Raw genomic sequence first — 22,579 nt, 5'->3', positions numbered from 1 at the left:
ACATTTGAATATGATATTGCTTTATCAATTTTCTATTGGGCCATAATAACTTATCAAATTTATTGCATCTACAAAGATTAAATCATCTGTGTGATTTAAGATGCAATGCGAAAATGCTTTCCGTTTATGTCTTGTACAAGTATAAGTGAACTGCCATTAAATTTGAGAGCTTTTAACAAATAACTTTAATCTAATTACTGATCATCCATCAATCAATTCAGTGTTTTGTATCAGATCATGATTTTCATATCTGCAGATATTCCTGAGGTTGACAGACTAAAATAACAACACAAATTTAACTTGCCTCACAGGCAGGGAACATGCCTAGCATTTAATTTCTTTAAACTTCACAACTTTTTTCCACAGACACAAACAACGAACATTACTGTCAGTCATCTTATTGCGTGTATTAGAACAAGATTCTTTTTCTGCTTACATATTTCCAGCACCAACATACGTTACAAAATTACTTTAACACTAACTTTTCTTTTTATTTTTTGAAAATTTTTTTCCCAAGTCTCCCAATTTTTTAGTTAAATTTTTCTTCCGGTGCTAGGAACCCTAAGAAGGGGGGGCTTCAGTTACCACTACCATCCATAAAACAGAAATTTAAAAAGGCCCCAATCAACATAGGGCCCGCATACTTTTTAGTTTTGTTTGTTTTAGGTTTTTCTGTTCCCCCTTTTTTTTTTCTTTTTTCATTTTTCCCCTTTCCTTTTTGACTTTCAATTTCATATAATGTGACTTAACAAAAAATTTTATTTTTAAAAAACCCTGTATCTTCAATGTCACTAATTAACCAAATAAATTTTTATTATTTTTACATCAAAGAGACAGTATTTTGTAATAAATAATTGCTGTACATTTTGTGTGTGCCTATGGCAATAATAAATCTTACCGTTGCCAATTATCAAACATCAAACAGGGAAAACATTACACATTCAAGAAGAATTTAAAATGTAAAATATATAATACATTTTTGGTGACAAAAAAGTTGAAAACTGTGTCACTGTAATTAGTTTGTTCATTAAAAGAACCACAAAGTTATATAGACATGTATACGTTTACGATTTTACTGTCATGTAATAGACAAAATGTAAGCTTGTACGTGCATGAATGTGTTTAATCTTAATATCCACTTTCATAAATAATTACTATTGATGTGCATGAATGCATGACACATTCAATAGCGATAAAGTATCATAAGATGCTTATATATCGATAGTTAGTTTTTGTTTAAAATGGATCCTCCACCAATTCGTACATAATGAGTGCGGACACTTGGCATTGCCTTAAAAGGTCGGAGGCTAAAGTGGTCCAATTTACCACCAACACAAAGTCAATCGATAAGTAGCCGGAAGATTGAAATTTGAAAATATACTACTTTAGTTTTGCTAAGCACCAAATACTTTGCACTTAATTATGAAAAGCGTAATAAAGGTTCAATTATTTATGTTGCAAAGTTTGATTCAGCAATGTTTTGAGATGCCCCCAATCTAAATGCAAGATGTTTTATCGTAAAGGTCTCTCCACCTGGTTTCGGAAAGCTTTTAAGTGAGGGGTCAAACGTTTCTTTACAATTGCCAATTTAACATAGCAAACGCCATAATACGACATATATTGCGTGAAGCAGAGATGTGGAGGGCTGGTTGCGCAAAGGATGACGAAAGCAGCTTAATACCGATTGTTCATTACCCAGGCCCGTTGACGACTGTTTGCAACAACACGCTTAATGATCTTCTTAACCCTTTTGAGGTCATTGTTTGTACTCAGAGCGAATAGATGAAATTTCGCGTCCCTACATAGCTCGGTAGGTCAAGGAATATCTGACTTTGAATGGAATTGAGCGCCATGACCGATCCAGGAACTTGTGGCAATGTTGCTGTGAAAATTATGGGCCGCCGTTCCCGCTAGGACTGTCAAAACGCATAATGAGCAGGGAAATAGGCGTGAAAAATAGAATTTGGCGTCCTGCTGGGCTCCTGGCCGGTGGTCCTGCGTTTTGTTGGTGGATACCTTAATAGAATGTCGCCCTTTCTTGTTTATTGGATATATTACATATATTGGTTAATAAGCTAAATTAACAACCTCTTCTCGTATTTGTAGATTAAAAAGTGACAAAAATGTAACATTTATCGCTAATAATGAGTTGTGTGATGTTAAGCATGAATAAAGTTAAAGCTGTAAATGTTATTATCCGACCATTTTTACTACAAAGTTAACAGTTAACATTTTTGTAACATTAATAAAACACATTGTGATAACTTCACAGGTCAATGTGTCACCATCTTAAACCATTGTACCATATTGTAAATGTCCTTAAAATAGGTCACAGACCATTTAATTTAATGTCTTTATACATCATAATACATAATGGCACAATTATTTATGCTAGTCTGATAAAATGAAATTTATCAAACACAATTTTGCTGTACATTGTGTTTTATCAAAGAGATTATTTTGATATTTTATTTTGTTATTATATTTTTTGTTTTGAATTCGCATTCACTGAATCACGTTGATATAGACTTCAACATAAATCCGGAGCAAAGTAACCGCTAAAATTCATCTCAAAATAGTTCAAATTGGTAAACAAATCGACACATGTTACAAATTATCTGATATCTTCCCTTGTAATCCTTTCTTAACTTTAAATATACATGTATATCATTTGATTTGTGTTATTATTGTATATAGTTTTATATACATGGATATTATATAAATTTAAATAAATAGGTACATTTTTAATAAAAATGAATAGATAATTAGTACAAAACATTAGATATATAAAATATATATTATTTTTATTAACCTTAAAAATTATGATGGGAAAGTAACGTCAGTGCAATAAAGTTGTAATGATTATAATTATATTAATCAATTATAACTCAAATTAAGATTTGAAAACAGGACATTTTATTTAATAAAATGTGGAATAAGCAGGTAAATCACATTATTTTCTGGCAAGTTCTCTGTAACAAAACTTAATGAACAAGTTTACATTTTGACATTTTACAGTCTGCCTGAAGTATGATTATCATTTGTGCTAGAAAATACATATAAAATTGATAAATGCATCCAACAGTCGTGTCAATTTTGTTGAGATACTTTATTGATGTTCATGGTTGTTTCTTATTTTATATGTCAAAAACGTTTTGGTTTATTTTTTCCTAAATACAGAGTTGGTATTATTACAAAGAAACTGGCAATGCTACTGTTTAATACCGGTACCATAATGAAACAATATTATATAAATAACTTGCAAATAAACCATTCTTCTATGTCACATTTGTGTTAAATTCAGTGTCTGTGAATATTTCTGCATTTCTAAACTCCATTTTTTTTAGCTTTGTATTCTAACACTTATCATCTGAATGCGCAGGGTTACATGTATATTCTTTGCAAGTTTACAGCTCTGATAGCAATTTTGTAATCATGAAACATTTGGCTGTTAAAAAGAGAGAAACAATTACAGATTCAAAGTGCATTCACAGAAAACTTTTATTGCTTCTCAAAGTGAACTGTATAATAAATGTCGAAAATAAACTACTCTCCATAAATCATTTAAAATGCTTCTCTTATATGTGCAGAATCTCATTGCAGCTCATTCTGTTCACAAGTAGAATAAAACTCACAGTGCTGGTAGGTTACACGGTTTTTTTTACAAAAGAAATAAACTAATACATGCGTTATGAATACAAATGCCAACAATACAAAAATAATGCCAACTGCAGAAATATGCCTTTAAATGTTTCAATTTTCTTTTATCATTAACTCATTTAGATTATTTTTTCTCTCTGACATGAATTCAAATTTATTGTACATAAAAGTTATACAGAGCACTGTATATTGCATAGGGAAAAATTGTATCACAGTGTTCTAGTATTAATTCGTCAGAATATGCATTTTTCTAATCATCTATATAACATTAATATCCTTGTAATGAATTAATTTTTATCCCACAGAAAGTTATTATTTCTCCATATCATAGAGGTTTCATTGATTTCCCGTATGTTGTAATTAGCTTTACATTCGGCCTGTAAATTGCGTTTCCCAATTATCATGGTGTCGAAAACTATGATTGAAACGTCTGGTATAATTTAATCTAGTTAGCTGTCATACATACCAAATAAAAGCTTTTATGATAAGGTACAATCAAATGCACACTGGTACTATCATGTTCCTGCAAATTATTGTCATATTCATATACAAATCAAGTCCTTCGATTGTTTGTTAATTTAAAGCTTCACTTCATTATTTTCTTTTCCATGGGAGGATATCAATTCAACCATGTGAATCTCGTTTTGAAGAACAATATACAGGAACTTTCCTAATTTGAACTCTAACTTGTTTACAATATATATTGTTTCATATCTACTGTCTAATTCGAGATAAAGTACATGCATTCAAATATTTGTTAACAGATTTCTTTTATATCAAAACCAAACGCCTTTGTGACGGCTATAAAATGTTATCTCCATCTTTATATTAGGGTTGTTTTATTTCCTGATCCTTAGTGAAAGAGATTAAATACTGCCTAAAACGATGCTATGGGAGGGGGGTCGACTAGAAGAGGATGCAGTGGGAAATCACACTTTCAATTTTCATGCATTTGGTTGTTTTCTTTACTTCCGAAGTATATCACATTTTCGGATTCTAGAGGTTTACCTAATATATTATTTTGTATGTGTCATAAACATTGTAAATAATACTAGTTATGGTATACAATAATGAGAGTTACGAATGAAAAAATACTTTTTATGAAAACAGAATCTGTTCAAAGATGTTTAGTTTGCCTTTTGTGTTTTGTTAAATTAAAACTTTAGTCTTCCTGGCCATTAAATAGCCACAATTCAAATAACTGAATTAGATGAGACATAGATAATAGTATTAAAAGAGATAAGAAAGTCTTTACTTACGTCATCACTTAGTAAAGTCATTGAATCGGATATCAAAATTCCAATAATTTCATTTGTTGAAATATGACTGTTATGAAATATCCAAGATTGAATATGAACTGTTTAAATTCATAAGGGTTTGAAATTAAGTAGCATTGATCCTTTTTTGCACATTTGTAGGCTCGTGTTTCAAATGAATAGTCTAACCGCTTTAATGTGTTGCACTGATGTTTTCTTAATTAAACTAAAGAATATGCCGTATTGTATACAATGTAGAAATATATTAATCAATGGTTACTTGTTCTCCAACGGGAGATAAATTAATTGCAACTGGTGTAATTTTTGTTCCTGTTATGAATAGACGCGTACGCTCGTGCAATTCTTTGCAATTTCTCTCTCAAGACAGCGATAGATATGTATCTGTTGAGACAAAATAATTTATTCCAAGCAAAATTGCTTGAAAGTAACTGCATACTTGTTTACCTTATTTTCATTAAATAAAGAAAATTTACCGACTCTCGTAATAGTAGGTGAATAAGCGTTATTAATTTGTTTATATGATCTGATTTTACAAAATGATTGATAACTTGCATTGCTAAGTTAAATAATGTTTAGACAAAACAACAGCAAGTAATTAGACTAAATGTCCTTTTTATCTTGTGACTGGTGTTCAAATTACAAGGTCTTTTTTTAAACAAGACACGGCCAGACATTAACATACTATTAGTCTGTAACAATACAATATGCTTGTTTTTTTGTGCATGTGTGCATGTTTGCGCGCCGTATATATGCGTATGTAATGTTATAAATTCACATGTGTATTTCAGGCTTTTTTTAACCCAAACAAAGTAATCAAGCATATGTTTTAGTTCATTCATATAAATGACATAAAAGTCATATATCATAATACATAAAACATAATGTCACATTTGTTAAGCTGAATAATTAAAAAATAATTCACAACCAGCAGTTTTTGTGAAACTATGACAATTATTTGTAATCACATAATCACGTTGCGTTAAAGGTACATTTTTGTCTAAGAAATCCATACTTTTTTATTCTTTAGAAATGGCATGCATGTGTTTAATAATATTTTGATAATGGGTTAAGAGCATTTAGGATGTTTTACAAATGAAAGAAGTAATACTGGGCGTACGGAAAAACTTTATTAAAAATTTGCCCAAAAAGTTTTAAAAAAATTTAAAATTTTGCTTCCATACAAAAACTTTTTCACTATAATTATTTTCCCAAAGGGAAAATAACGGGTAGTTTTTTCATATGGCAAAAAGAAAATTGTTTAAAACGTATTCCCTTAAATTAAATACTTCTTTGCGAAATAAAAAATGATAGCATTTTTGAGGCAACATGGGCCTTTGTGGATAGTAAGCTTTTCAACAAGAAAGGGAAATAAACTTTTTCAAAACGTACCATAATCATTTGTACACACTGAATGATATTTGACGTTTATACCTATGCTCTGAAATTTCTTTAATAATCAGAGTATAAAGATATTACCACCTTCCCCATATCCCACCATCCTTTGTAGTTATAGTTATAAATGCTGTTACATATATATATATATATATTATGTTGTAAACAAATTGTTAATTTGTTCACATGTTATAACAAAATGTATGTTTTGTAATTTGTGTCTATGAAATAAAGAAATGTTCTGTTCTGTTCTGTCTGGAAATGAAAAATAATAAATCTTAAACAGGAAAATAATACTTCAAAACTAAAGTAAGTTAGCTGTTATTGCAATCTTTGGTTCAGAAATACTTTGGTACCAAAATTGAAGAGCATGGTTACATAATTAAAAAAGCTTTTAATAATAATAACAGAGGGATTTCCTAAACATTCTCTAAGAATTGCTTTATTTACTCGTAATTCTAGAAATCGTTCAGCCATATTTATTGGTCAATAAACCTGTTTAATATGAATTCAGTTTGATATCACCTGGGTATTTATGAGAAATGATTATAAAGTGGTTAGAAAATAAAATACAATGCCATGTCTATCAATAATCAATCTACATAAGTATAAGTATGTCATAAATTTACCTTAATGCCAGCTTTTTTTAAACCACCTACAATGAATGATGTTTTAAGTAGTTAACCGAATTTTTAATTTGTCTTTTAAATTACACTTAGAAATACCTCAAGGGAGTTTAGAGTTATATCAGTCAAATTTGCCACATACCGGTATAGGGAATAGTTGGTCATAAATATATTTGTAGATATTAATTAAAACTCATGACATAATGTGGCGGGCAAGTATCATTTTTCATACATGTGTATATGTCAAATTTATCATAGAACGGTTCTCATTTAAACTGGACCTATTATTAAAACGGAATATGCGTGTAATAAAAAGTTTATTGCTTTTAGTTGTATAAAACTAGCAATGTAAGATACTCTAGAATATGCCTGCGTCTGTTAACATTTTTTAATTTAATTATTATATGCTATTGCATATATAAAAATGCATCAACTAAACATAAAGATCTATACAGTATGCAAAAGGGTTACAGGACAAATATCTGACAACATATATGGAGATGCTCGGATAACGAGTATTGAAAAGTTAAGACATCTACATGCTCTGATATTCTATTTCTTGTTGATTTTATCTTTGAATAACAGGCTCCCTGATTTTTATCTTATTAATTTCAGTTACTTAAAAGTCCCTTATAAAAACAATATTTAAAATTGCATTATAATTTATTAAAAAATTGGTAAAGGTACAAAGGCACTATAATTCTAGTATTCAGCCAGGTGGTAAAATCCATGTTTGACAAAATTGTCGAAATAGGCAAGTGAATTTTCAAATATATCATTCTTTCCAATACGTGATGTTTCATATTTGCACCACGTATGTTATAATTAGCTTTACATGTATGCACTGTAAATAAATAACATTTACATATTAGCATGATGGCAGAAAATATAATTAAAATGTCTGGTGCAATAGTATATGACATGTTGTCAGACAACAAAAAAACTGTTATTATTTCAAGCATAGGTGAAATCAAAGACGCATTGCATAGAAAAGCACGTATAATTGATACATGGAGACGTTTAGCTTTTTAATCATGCTAAGTTCACAAGTCAAGATGACTGTTATGTTATTGTTATTTTGAATTTAGTATCCGACCGGTCTTTTAAATTACAATTTATCTTTATTTGTTTTCATGTTTCATGAAAGGCCTTATATTTTAACGTTTTAGCCTCTTTCCTCTATTTTGTTTTTAAAAAAGTTACATATGACTATAGATTATATGTATGAAATTTTATGTTGAACAAAATATATGTTATACATATATGTTATGTTATATTAATTTTCCAAAACATGGTAGAGATCCCTTGGCAATAAATGATATCCCTACGTCTCCTAATTAGGCTTTTTAATGCACTTATTAAGAGTTACAAAATAATAAATAGAGGATATTCAAGTTTTTTCTATAAAAACATGATTTACTTTCATCGAGTGGTATGAAAATAAATATTTCATGAGTGGCGGTAGCCACGAGTGAAATATAGTAATTTTCATGCCACAAGATGAAAATTAATCATTTATTTATAGAAAAAACTTGAATTTTCTGTTAATTATATACATTTTTCTGTTTTTTGCGATAATATTTGAAAGACTTTCCCTTAAATTTTGTGCACTGGCAGAATTTAAAAGAAAGAAGTCCGGCAAGACACCAGTGTAAATACGGAAAATATGTTTCACTGCAGTGAAAAATAAATTTTAACAGTGAAAATACGGAAATTGAAAATACGCATTTTATTTCATCAATATTTCATTTATAAGTATATAATAATTAGGTTTATTTCTCCTAATTATGAGTAAAGATTACTAATAAGTTTTTACTGGGAGTAACAATGCTGTAATATTTTTTATCTCACCTAAAAAAGATTTATATCACTCGTAATTAAAAGGTCCTTATTAGGCTTTTAAAACTCCTAAACAGTAACAACCAAGTCCTAATCAAATTCTTTATTATGTTCCAAATCAAGTTTTTAAAAAACATTAAAATATATCACCATAAAGTTTCGTATCAAAAGACTTTTTAAGACATTGCCTAATATCAAAAATTTTCGACCGTGCGACCACATACACGCATCGAGGAGATGTTGGAAGGAACTTGACCGTGCGACCACATACACGCATCACAGGATTCCCCTTCTCTTACAAGAAAGGGACAAAGAGTCGTCCGCCCTTTTATTACAGGGCAGACTCATGTCGTCCGCCCTTTATTGAAGGGCAGACTCAAACAATATGCTATTTCTTATTGCTATTGATAAGGTGGCTTATTTACAATGATATGTCTTAAATTGGTTTATATACATCAATAGTAACGAAAACCAAGCGCGGTTAACAGTTATTACGTCTTTTTAAGTTCGCTTTGAAATTTTAAAACGATCAATCTTTAATTTATTGGAAAATTTTTGAGTATTCAGTTTTTACTACTCTTCACTCCATTGTATATGATAGAATTTTAACTTTTGCGAGAACATGAAACGTTTCAAAATTAAAAATGGGAGATAACTTTCTCACCCCTTTGTTTGCAAATATTATCCTGGGGGCATTTTTTGTCACAAAGTATTATATTTTTTTTATAATATATATTAAGCATACTATGTATCGCCTAAATCTTTTTCACTCATTTTTAAAGCGTTTAGCATAATAGTGTAGTGGTAGAGTGCTCGCTCTGTATGTGTGAAAGACCCTGGTTCGAATCCTGGAAAAACGCATTTTTTCTTTTCTTTTTTTTGTTTTTGTCTTTAGGATGTATTTTTTTACAAAGAACTGGATTTTAGTTTCATGTATATTTCATTCACACATGCTATTTGAGAACATTTAGTTATATACACATTCGCATTCTACAGGTTAAGCATAAGACAACATGCACAGTCGTGATGAGCAATGGAAGAACAAATATATATAGTCTATAACAATGTGCAAAAATTGTTAAAATTGTGGCGTGCAGAATTCGGCGTTTCAAACAGAATAAGATTGATAATACTTTACAATCTGTTCAATGACAGTTAAATATCAAATACATTTAATTTTGCTTAACCGTTATAAGTTTCATTTAAAATTGTGTAAAACATTATAAAAGAGAAAATGAAAGGTAACGTGACACACTATAACATATATATTCTGAAAGTAAAAACCATACTCTAGAAATGTGCACAGTTGCACATTTAAACTCGAAAAACCATGTTCATAACCAGAGATATCTTCAGAATGTTAACTCTCTAACAACTATACTACTCAGATTTACGTTTATATTTCCACTTTATTTTTCTATATTGCAATAAAAATGCAAAATGTAATAATTGTAGAACTTGGACAACCTATTATATCAAAAATGGTACGACCAATTAATGTAAACGTCATCGTGTTTGGCTTATACCAAGTTATATTTGTACAAAATTGTTTTGTTTCGGGATTAGATGGACAAAACTATCACATTTTCCGTTGACTATCTCTTAAGCGGTCGAAATACATTTGTTGCATTAAAATATTTAGAAGTAATTTGTTGACAGATAGGGAAAAAAGATTATGCTTGCAAAGCTTGTGCGCCGAATTGTAAATTTTTTATTATTTAAGCGGAATCTTATGACAATAAATCATCAGAAATGCCGGGTAATTACCTATTATAGACTAGAACAAATAAAAAAAACATCGCAATTTTGGGGGAAGCATCTTATTATCTTGTTATTGAAGAACACTACATAATAAATCCTCCTCTGAAATAGATAATTCAGCTTCAAGATTGTTTAATTATTTTGCGCGTTTCAATGGCAATAACATTTCCCATACTATATCAAAGCTTGTTACTGGTAAGTGAACTGGCAAAATCCCAGAGATGCAAATATATCTAATCAAGCGATACGTAATGAATGCAAGATGAAGTCTGGGAGAATACAAAGTACGTCATTGGTTGTCTGTCAATATTCTTTTGTCGAATTGCGAGTCAATGCTTTCGAATGGTTAAATAAAACAGTTTTTGAGGAGATAGTTTCAATATAAGTAACAATGTTTACAGTGTTGAGGTTTTTTAATGTATTCCTTACAGTCATACATCTGCTTTGAAATGTTGTGCAAGACTTTTCCACTTGCACTCGAATCAGTTATATTAATGCATCCATTTTGGAAAACGTTGACAAATAATGTTAATTTCAAGATAGTCATTCTTTTATTTCTATTTCCCTATTCTGAAGTTAAAAGAATATCATAAAAGGGATTCCAGTGAGGTGTGTTTGCATGGCTGGGCTGGAAATATTTTTTTCGAGATTTTTATATCATTTGATGTAGATTTTATTGAAATATATTTTTTCGAGGTTTTCATATCATTTGATATCTTTTTATCTCTTTGTATACAAAATTTGAAATAATTTCCTGGCTTCATTTTTTCACGAATGAAATCAATGTTGTTTTGTGATATAAGAATAAATGATGTATGATTTTATTTAATAATGCAGGGATTTGATAAGTTGTCAAAACTAAAAATGTCATGAACACAAATGTAGAATTTTATGTTAATTCTAGACCACGTGATCGCTGAGTTTATACCACGGGTTAATGAAAAACATGCCGTATTTAGTAAACCATGCGTCAATTAAGACACATTTTAAATGTCCTTACCGACAGCATCCATATCAAACGTGCCTTATTTGTTAAGACTTTGTTTTTTATTTGATTTTTGTTGTTGTTGTTTCTTGTAATTGCTTTGTTTTTGGTACAAGTTATCTTTAATTGTACATTTGCTTCCTATTTATTGTATGGACGATACGACAATAAATAGTTAGCTTGAATGATACATTAAAATGTATATGTCGTATTTCAATTTAGAAATTGAATCTCATTTGTTCTCCTTTATTAAACGCAAATAGAAAATGACTCACAGAACGATGGTATCAAAAGAGTTTAAACAACATAGAAGATGCCGCTCTCTGTAGTCAGCATGAATAAATTTATTATTCTGCTTAGAAGATTACAGTTTCTAACAATCAATACATTTTAACATACATTTGACAAATAACAAATAGATTGAATGACGTTAAAGATCATGTAACACAAATTTTTATGGTATTATTTTATAAACATGATGCTCAAATTAAGATTTGTCAATATTGTAAGTTTCAATAAGCATTATATATACCGTGCATATAGGATAATTTTATAGTGACGCGGTGGTCAAGTCCACTATAACGGTGTAAAACAGTTATTATATTGTGTTTAATCAGGCTTTCCATATAAGTTAAAATATCGACAAATTTACCAATTGTCGGTGTAACGCAGTAGGTAAAGTTGTCTGGTGAATTTTAGTTACATATCAATGCAAGACAGCCGGGTTCGATCCCACTTATCAATCGAGTAAGAATATCTTCTTTTTTTTCTTGTAAAGATTATTAGTGCTGTGTTATTTTCTGTTAACTTCTCATTTCACTTTTGTTTTTAAATGTTGCTATATTTAGCAAGTTGGTGCAACCTGATACGGAATGTATACATGTACATAAATTTTTTCAACTATAGTTAAGTTAGCATGAAAAACTTGTGCACTGCAAAAGTCTACGACTACTATATATTACACACTACAGAGGATCCGATATATCTAAATTATTCGATATAATAACAAAAATTCCTTTATGTTCCGTTTCTTTGGAATCTAATGTAAAAAGAAAAAAATAGAGAAAGAGAAAATAAAAAAAGATTAGAAAACTTGTGAGGCTCGAACTCATGATAAAACTTATTTTTTATTGCATCCTATGAACTTAACCAACTTTGCCATCGAGACATTTCAAATTCTATTCCTTATCTTGAATCATATTCACTTCTAAATACCCTGTTTTACCTATTCAGACAAAGGGTGTAAACTTTTGTGTACACAAAAATGCAACGTCACTCTCACATTATCATAGCGACACAGTAAAGATATTATCGAATTTAACATTTCATGTAAATAAAGGGGGGTAATAAGAAATATATTTTCTATAAATTCTAAGTCCAATACGAAGTGAATGCATATAATTTATTGATAACATAAAATGTGCACAAATATTTGCAGTACATATTTTACATATTCTTTGATGTTTGAAAATTGTTTTATTTGCATAATTATATACATATATAATTTCTTGTAAGTGTGGTACACATACAGTAATAATATCCATCACAAAACATACAGGATCAGTCAATATTTTTCATTTACATCATCATCAGATACCCCAACATCTACTAGAAATAACTATTTAACTAAACTTTTTGTTTTAATTCTTTTATAAGATAACATACCTTTGATTCAAAACGGCGCTTTCGGGCAACAACACTGTTTAACATCCAAAGAAGTTTTGGCAAAGTGATAATAACAAACTTCCCTTTAAATTACATTCATGGCAAATAGTCAGTCATTGAATCATTTACAGCGAGCTTTTTTAAACATTTAAAGTGGATTGGTCTCCAATGGGCATATGTTTTCCATTGCAATATAAAACAATAGAAATGTATCATTTGGCTAGTCTTGTTGTGAAATATAACTTGAGAGAAAAATGTTTATAAAGTTCTGAGTGATTTACTATGAAAATTAATGTGAGAATAATTATACTTCGTTCTAGAACATATTATTATCTGCTATATAAATATATGTAATATCAGATCATGTATCTCATACTTGCCAACAACATACATATATAATTCATTCGTGGTTTCTGATGATGTCTAATACTAAATACTTTCAATGTAAATACTTTTCAATACTTTTAATTGTATTACAGACCTTCAAATACAAAACAATTCAATTTAAAGCCTTTTCTACGTTTGAGTTTAAACACAATGATTTTTTTCATATTTAATTTATTTTATGTGGGTTGGATGACACATATAATTTATCATATTATCAGTACCATATTGACATACATGACCAGGACCAGTCAATCTTATAATACATGATAAAGCGAGTTTCAATATTATGTTTCCTATCAATGGTATTGATAAAACAAACATAATGGGTTTGCGACCAGCATGGGTTAAGACCAGCCTGCGCATCCGCGCAATCTGATCAGGATCCATGCTGTTCGCTTACCGACAAGTAGAGAAACTGATAGCGAACAGCATGGATCCTGATCAGACTGCGCGGATGCGCAGGCTGGTCTGGATCCATGCTGGTCGCAAACGCATTACGTTGGTTTTGGCGTGACGTGGCTCATTTTTATTTTTAAAAATAAAGTATACTGTGAATGGTCTATTTGGTAAAGAAAAAAAGAAAGTAAATACCTACAGCAATATCGTCACCTTGGTGCAATAACTGGTTCACTTCTATTAAATGTAGAAGGACTTATTCCGTTTCTGCACTAAGATGACGATTTGGATGCTATAGTCATGTCCCCTTAAATGCTTATGTTTATTGTGCCTTGTATATATCGAAATGGTACTTTTCTTTTTCTAATTATCAGAGTTTAACAGATGGTATTTGACGGAGAGGTAATTATTTTGCATTTTTAAATGAGTTTTTACGGGTTTTCGTTATTGTAACGGTATCATATCGGCCTTTCAGATTTACTTGTAGAGGTAGATGTCATGTACATGTTTGGACTTTATTTCAGGCATGACACGGCAAGTAAGAAGAATCACTGATCTTCTGTAAGCTACAAGGACAGCTTTCTCTCACACACAAAAATGTGAAGTGTTATGGGGATTCGAGCCAACATCAGTGGGTAACTGTCGAGACCTTAACCATTCAGCCACGAAAGCAGGGCCAGATATTTCGTTTAAGTATTCAAACTTTACATATTGATATCTCACGGTATGTTTCAACAATCTATATTATGTATGATATATAAGCAAACTGCTTTAATTGACTAAGTCAAGGCGCTTTATCTCAAAACAGTGTCATATGAGTTTTGGCTACAGTTTACCTAATTTAATTACAAATAATAAATATAAATGAACGCCATAACGAATGACAAATCAATAATTTACGATGAATGATCAAAGCAAATGTATTAAACGGTAAGTTCATTAAAAAATTCTTTTTTTACTTCATTTTAATCGAAAATAAAATTTTGTTGTTTTCTTATTGTAACTGGGACTCGATAAAACTCAAATGTATTTAAACATCTGCAAGTTTATTGTCATTTTATATACACAAATATTATATATTTCTAAAAAAATTCCACACATTTCTTCAGTCTTTTGGTTTTAAATCAGTTCTACCCGCCGAGAATTTAACATTTATATATGTTCATGGTTTGTATATCAGTTTTGGTCTGAACAGAGTTCATCTTTAATCTCTTATCGTCGTAACATGTCTGTGCATTTTTCTGTACTTGTGTCTTGTTTAAGGTTTTTGCTAATCATAAAAGCAACACTGTTCTTTATCAGGAGGAGATAAGGCTTGCTTTCTATATCAGTATTTATTTGTCTATTAGTTTTCATAAGAAAAAAAAACAAACAAAAAAAAACAAAAACAAAAAAAACAAAAAAAAAAAAAAAACATTACCCCTTATCGGTAAATATATGAAGGGTTCTGTTTATATATTCTTGAATTATTTATGAATAAAATTTACAGAATTTAATCATAATTAGTTTATCACTTTATTTGTTTGAGCGTATTCTTTCAGATCCCCAACCTTGTACATTTTATGTCTAAAAATTAAAAGTATATGTCTTCTTTTTTCACACAAGAGTCCTGCAGGTTCAAAGCATCGAAAAACAAAATTATGTAATGCTTTTAGCTGAGTTAGATAAACACGTGGCTAATAGCATTATAATGCATACAACAGATTCAAAATAAAGATGTCAATCTTATGAAATCAGTTATGCTCGTAATATTATGCATTGTTATTTCATTGAAAGCAAAAGTATACTGGCGTTAAAATGTATGTCTATAAAAGAACAAGCAAGGTTGCTAAAAAGCGTACATCTCAATAATGAATTGAAGTGTTTTAAAAAAATATAACAGATTCATTTTTCGGCTTCGTTGGCAAATACGTATATAATAATAAAGTCATTAAACATCGTAAACACTTAAACAGAAAATGCTCTTTTATTTTATGCTTGTTTTAAAGGGAAATGTGTCGTGCGTTTTTATACTTAAACTCCTCAACATCATTTGCTCTACTAATAAACAGATAAACTCATAATTACTTATTGAAAGTAGCAGGGAAGTTAAAGTAAAACATATAATTGCCAAAACGTGTGCTCTTACCTGTTTGTGTTTTCGTTTGTATCAAATACATTTTAAACACATTTTACAATAAACTGTTTATTGCAAAAATAATGGAATTATATATATTTTTCCTTACATTTACACAGTTCATTCATTTATGATGCAAGGTGTAACTTTCAATCAATTATTGATATTTTTTAGATAGGTTGGTTGTGTACAGTATCACCATGACGTTTTTCGTGCGTGCAAGCGTGTGCGCGTGGGTGTATGTGTGTGTGCAACGTCAGCAAAAGTGAATAATTAGTTAATTAAACTATCGTATAAAAATTGATTGCTATCTTTTCCAAATTACATGATACATGTATATATCTTCACAACGCTTAAATTGGTTGATAGATAAAGTCATTTCAACAAATAAATGTACATTTACACGACAAAACATTGAAACGCACACCCAAAACAGAGGTGTAAAAAGTCACGTCATTCAATATTAAATTTAAAGTATAACACACTATAACAAGTTAACAAGGTAACTCTTTTACAATAGAAAGAAAATAAATCCCTAAAGAAAGCCCAAAACGACATTGCCCAAATTGAAAATGCTGAGGGCTTGTTTTGATTGAGCCTAACTGTTCTATTCCAAATGTGGTCCTTCAGATATAGAGATACAGCATTGTGTGACATAGGGAGATGAGCAAAAAGAATAATGTTTTAAAATTAAAATTATTTATCGACTAAGAAATTGCAATTTTAAAAATTTGTTATTAAAATAATACAAAAGCCAAAATAGTGGTTAAACAGTGAAATACTTCTGTTATTTATTAGGATTATTATAAGTTATTGGTGTTATTTAATAATTACAATGCGCTTTTTGTTCGAACATATTAATTTGTTCAAATCTATGTAAGAGGTTAATTTTAAATTTATCTAGAAATAATCACCATTAAGGTCAATCATCAAAATATATCTTTATTTGATATAGGCGTGTCGGTGATGCAGATCCTAAAATAAACATTTATTGCGTAAGGTAACTGTTTAATAAGACAGAAGTGAACGATATGAAATGCAGTGGAGTGAAAACACTTCAGAAAAGATAATCAAGCAGTTGATTATTTTAATAACAGTTGCTCTAAGATTGTATAAAACTTCGTTTGATTTCATAGCGAACGCGTGACATAGTAATTATCCTGTCTGACAACAAATCAAAGGGCTGCAAGTTCGATTCCAAAAAGATTATGTTATTTTCGTTAGATTTTAAATCAAGGTCTAACGATTTATTTCATGTTTTACACTTTACAAACTGACTTGCGATAACAAATCTGGACAAAGGTGATCCCTCGGAAGCAATTAAATAAACAATAAAATTGCATCATGATACATGTCTCTTGTTCTTCGATAAATATAGTAATATCGGTATAACGAAGTTAAGTGACCCAATGGAAGTAGAATAGATGGTTATTCATTCTGAAAGAATATTGATTCCTCAGACAAAATATTATGCCTATAGCCAAAGTAAAGTGCGAAGAAAAATGACCTACGTAAAGAATTGTGTCCCCACAAAATATTGATTCCTCAGCTAAAATATTATGATCATTGTCAAAGTAAATTAATCTATCCATGGGATGAAAAATGACCAACAGAAGAATATTGTGACCCCACAAAGTAAACCCCCCCCCCAGTCAAAAGTCGTCATTTTCTAAAGAAAAGTTTTCACTGCCAAAAATATTTGGATCCCTCAATGTTGTTTGCGAAAATGAAAAGGAGAAGGCAATGATAGCCTTAAGAAAGTTTTAGCCGTATATAAACACATACATAATAAACATGGTATTAGATAAGAGGTGAAGAGGGCTACATGTAAACGATTAAATTTGGATATTTTTCAGCCGTCTTATAAAAAATTCAGAAGGTTGACTCATAGGCTGCGCATAAAAACAGAAATGAATGGACAAAATAGAATTGAAAATGTAAAACATATAATCCTTCTGATATCGAAGATGAGTTCCGTTTTGTGATTGTGTGTCGTTATTTAAGAAACGTTATTTATACATATCTTGTCATGCACTACCTGGCATGTTACAATATCTTGAGATAATGTTAGCTACAATATATGCGTTTTAAACAATTAAATTGTTGCAACACATGTGATAAACATCAGATGCAACGGAATACTAAATTTTATATCATTGTTAGATCTAATAAATGCGTCACATATATAAATATTTGTTGTTTGTTGTTGTTTCTTTAAAGAATGGCAACTGAAACGCCGGAATCGAGAAATACTGCACTATATGCGAGACCAGTCATATCATTCACAGTTTCATAATGATATCGTCCAAAGTAAACAAACAAAAAATGTTAAGTAAAATATGTTACAGACTAGACACTATCGTATCTTATCTAAATTTGAAAGCACGATTTTAATTTAGACTGTTTTACCTTTATCTCGATTTACGTACATCAGTTTGCATCATATCAAAGTTAACAGTTTGTCTTTACAGTAATTTCCCATGGGCAAATGGAATTCCCTGTAGGGTGGTATATTCGATGGGAGATCCATAAGAAGCAATATTTAACTAATGATCTAATAGATTTTACAGTTGGTGGTGGTAAATAACCACCAATGCTGGCGATAACATGGAAATGTTTCAGAATAATTTTGTTTTACGTACGATATTCTTTTGGCTAACGTTATATTTGACTAATTGAAATTTAATACGAAAATGCAAGGTATGTATGAATTTCTATTGGGGACGAAAGATTTGCTGTTTTCAACGTTGTGGAAAGTGTAAGAAGAATCATGATATAGACTTTAGGTGAGATTAATGACTGCTAAAACCAATTGTTTGTAACACCTTCGTTATATAAATTGCACATCTTTACTGACAGAAATTGTCATAAAAATATGAATGAAATTATCCGAACTTTAACATTTGCCTTCTGACGCTTCAAAATTAGCGAAGTTGGCAGCTTAGCTGTCAAACAGCCTAAAGAAAGTGAAGTTGGCAACCTAGCAACCTAACAGCATAAAGACAATGGAGAATATTACAAACATGAAAACGGTCGGAAATACATTGTAGGCGCTCTCTTAAATCTTTCCGCGCTTTTTTTCAATATCATGAACTTTGTTTTTAAGACACTGATCTTTATGGTTTATATTTTTATAGGCACTTCCTTAAATTGTTCCACGATTTTTTCAATATCATGAACTTTATCTTATAAGATGTTGACCTTTAATGTTTTCATTCGGACGCTTCGAAATTTGTAAAGTTAGCAGCGTAGCAGCCTTACAAAAATGAAGATAAAGTTTCCTTTTAAAAGGAAAGGCTTGCACAGTTGTGCCTTCATCCCAACCCTTTAAAATTGTTCTCTTTTTGGGGGGTTTCAATTTATTATCACATTTTTTTTTTGAATTAAGGTATTTGTATATCATAAAGGGTTTATTTAGTTGGTTTTTTTTTTTTGGAAAACCGAATATTGTTTTGTCAAAACGATTTAGATCTATTCTCTATTGTATAAAACTAATAAAGAAAATGATCAATCGTAAAAATATTAACGTGATACTGAAGGAAAACAAGTGTGCACATCTCATTTCCCCTTTTTCTCAGCGAAATCATTCCTTTGCTTTATAGACAAGTAAATGCACTAAAATACTTCGTTGCGTGGTACCAATAAATAAGCATGTATCAACTATGATAATGGCAAGGTTAATGATATGCATTGGCTATTTTTAGATTACCTCACCAAGAAAGTTGAATTGCGTTCAGTAGATTCTAAATATAACTCGATCATGCGAGATTTGGTAAGCAAGGACCCCACCCTTTGAAGACGGAATAATACTACAGTCACCAGTTCTCTATGGTATAAAACTAATACAGACAAAAAAAAAAAACAATTATAAAAGAAACTAACTTTTGCGTCTTGAAAAACAAATGAAACGAAACAATTTCGTTTATAATTTATTACGGTTTAAACCGATAAATCAAGTAAAAATAGAAATCCTATTTATATATACACAAACTGGGATTACCGAAGTAACTAAAATAGCTTAGATTTTCCGTAATTTTACTCCGCAGTATGACGGAATCGACCGAATTGTCACGATTGCAATCGGAACTACATCGGCTATTATCATTAATCCGAAGACTGACGGAAAAGGCCGAAAAGTTGCGATTGGCAAGATTGCAGCTGGTTTCCCGTTCAATCATGCACCAACAGATGTAAGCAGGAAACCACCTAACCGGAACAAGTTTTCCAGATGAAATGGCTTGCAGTCGTGGCTGCAAGCCAAAAATAACAAACATGAAAAAGATAATGCCTATTATGCATTTCCGGCCGTTATTATGATTGTTATATTTTCTATTATATTTGTTATTTTCGAAGTGTGTCATAAAGTCTTTGAAACGAGTTTACTGTACAATACAAAGACAGAAATTTCAGTGCCAGAAATATCAAAGTAATAAAAATACTGCTACTTTTACATTTATAAAGTGAATTTAAGCCATTTTGGTAATCGGTCCAGAAATGAATAATGTCCTCGGGCTTAAGTCCTCGATGTCATTATTCATTCTGTCGGTTGATAATCTCCTTTCGGTCCTACTCTGCCTTGTATTAACCTAACAATGAGCCAGTTTATATATTGAAATGTATGCCAGAATTTTTATTAAAGTTATTATTGCTTGAAACGATAAAGAATAAATGAATTTATTCAACAAGCGTGTTAATTTAGTCTATACGGGTTCATAATACTCATTATACTCATAAAATAAATATTCTTATATGTTAAGTCATTTAATTCAGCAAATCGTTTTGTATTTTAAAATCTCAAATTTTCAATATAAATTATAGATTTTTTCCTCTTTCACACTTACAGCAGCATGTATCTTGTGTTGTTAAATCGTGAAGGAAATTCAAAATGTGTTCTCAATTACAAAATAACCCCTTGGTTATGAGAGTGCATATATAAACTTTATCCAATGTAGGACAATACATATCTACAAAAATATGGAAACGTAACAAAGTATGCTTGATAGACATTGGTGCAGAACTGGCGCAAAGATTATAAATAACACATGCGAGGAATTGTATGGACTCTTAACAATTGTGTTGAACAATCGTGCAGTTTATAACTGTAAACACAATTATTTTCTTTAGGTTGAAAGCTTTAATGGTTTTCGACGCTTGAGACAAATTTGTAATATAGCATTCCATTAGTTTTAACAAAAAGTAAATAAATTCAATTTCATGTATATAGTATATATATATATATACATATATATAATCTTTATTCACAAAAGGTTACAAACCCATGAGTGTCATGGTATACAATCAATCATTTAATAATTAATATAGGTCAATGGTGACATATAACAATGACATATAATAGTCTCTAAAAGACATGTAATTACACATTTTATGTAACAATTCTTAATAGAATTAATTGTGTTGCATGCATAAAGCTTTTAAACACTAAGAAATAAAAAAGTAAATAAAATAAATTGCATTATGTTCTAACCGGAAGAAACTTAATAATTCACAATAGAACCTGAACTTGTGATTTAATACATTACAATCACATATAAATATGTATGTTTTACTAGAAGAAACTTAATATTGCATAATATAACATGAACTAATAATCAAATACACGTGTGCATTACACTTACATATAAAATGTATATTTTTAAGTACTGAATGATTAAACAAAACAGATTATTAATATATACTTGTAAAAATGACGTTGTAGGAGAAAAGTGTGAGTGAAAATATTTTTAAGAAAAGTAAATCGGTGTACGGATTTCAAAAGCTTTATAAATAAAAGTGGACAGTTTTCTTATTATAGTAGTCGATTCATTTGACATTAATTCGATAAATTTAGGTATGTTTGGTCTTTTCCAGTAGTACTTTGGTAAATACTTCGTTCTTATATCACAATATAAAGTACATTCTAATAAAAATGGTATTCATCCTCGAGTTTGTTACATATTATACATTTTCTTTCATTTCTTGGAATTTTGTTTGGTTTATGCCATCTCCCTGTTTCAATTAATAACCTATGTGCTGAAACTCTAAATCTTGTTAATGCTATTCTAAAATTCTGAATATTAATTTGTTCAAGATACAATTTAAAATCAAAGTTTGAAAAAAGAATGTAAAGGGAAGCTCTTGATGAATTGCGTAGAGATTCAGTCCAGTTTTGCATGTAGTTATCTTTATGTCTTTCTATATATATGTATATAGTAATTTGTTGTTTTCATTGCATGCGAAGTATCCCCCATTAACCAGATGTTAAAATGCATAAACATAATATTTTTATATTTTTATTGCCTCAAAACTAATAAATCTCTAAAAGAAAATGCATCCCATAAATTAATTAAAGTACAATGCCCTATTTTCACGAATTTCATTGCAGCTCAGTATGTTCAAAAACAGGAAAAGAAATCACAATGCTGGAAAACAAATATGAAATACACTTATACGAGTGGCCATACATTAAGAAAAATGA

The 22,579-nt window shown here is 30.0% G+C and overlaps 1 protein-coding gene across 1 annotated transcript in view; it reads right to left on the bottom strand.

Annotated features, from left to right (window-relative positions):
- LOC132759678 (sex peptide receptor-related protein 2-like) overlaps positions 1-22,579 on the bottom strand; it is a 56,674-nt gene that overhangs the window by 12,992 nt on the left and 21,103 nt on the right. The gene's annotated exons all lie outside the window — the stretch shown is intronic.

This window comes from Ruditapes philippinarum, unplaced genomic scaffold, assembly GCF_026571515.1.
Source record: "Ruditapes philippinarum isolate M1 unplaced genomic scaffold, ASM2657151v2 ctg4837_1_1_1_1, whole genome shotgun sequence".
In the NCBI taxonomy this organism is placed as follows: Eukaryota; Metazoa; Mollusca; class Bivalvia; order Venerida; family Veneridae; genus Ruditapes; species Ruditapes philippinarum.
Note: the sequence above shows the minus strand (reverse complement) of the source record. Positions and strands in the feature narration are given on the sequence as shown.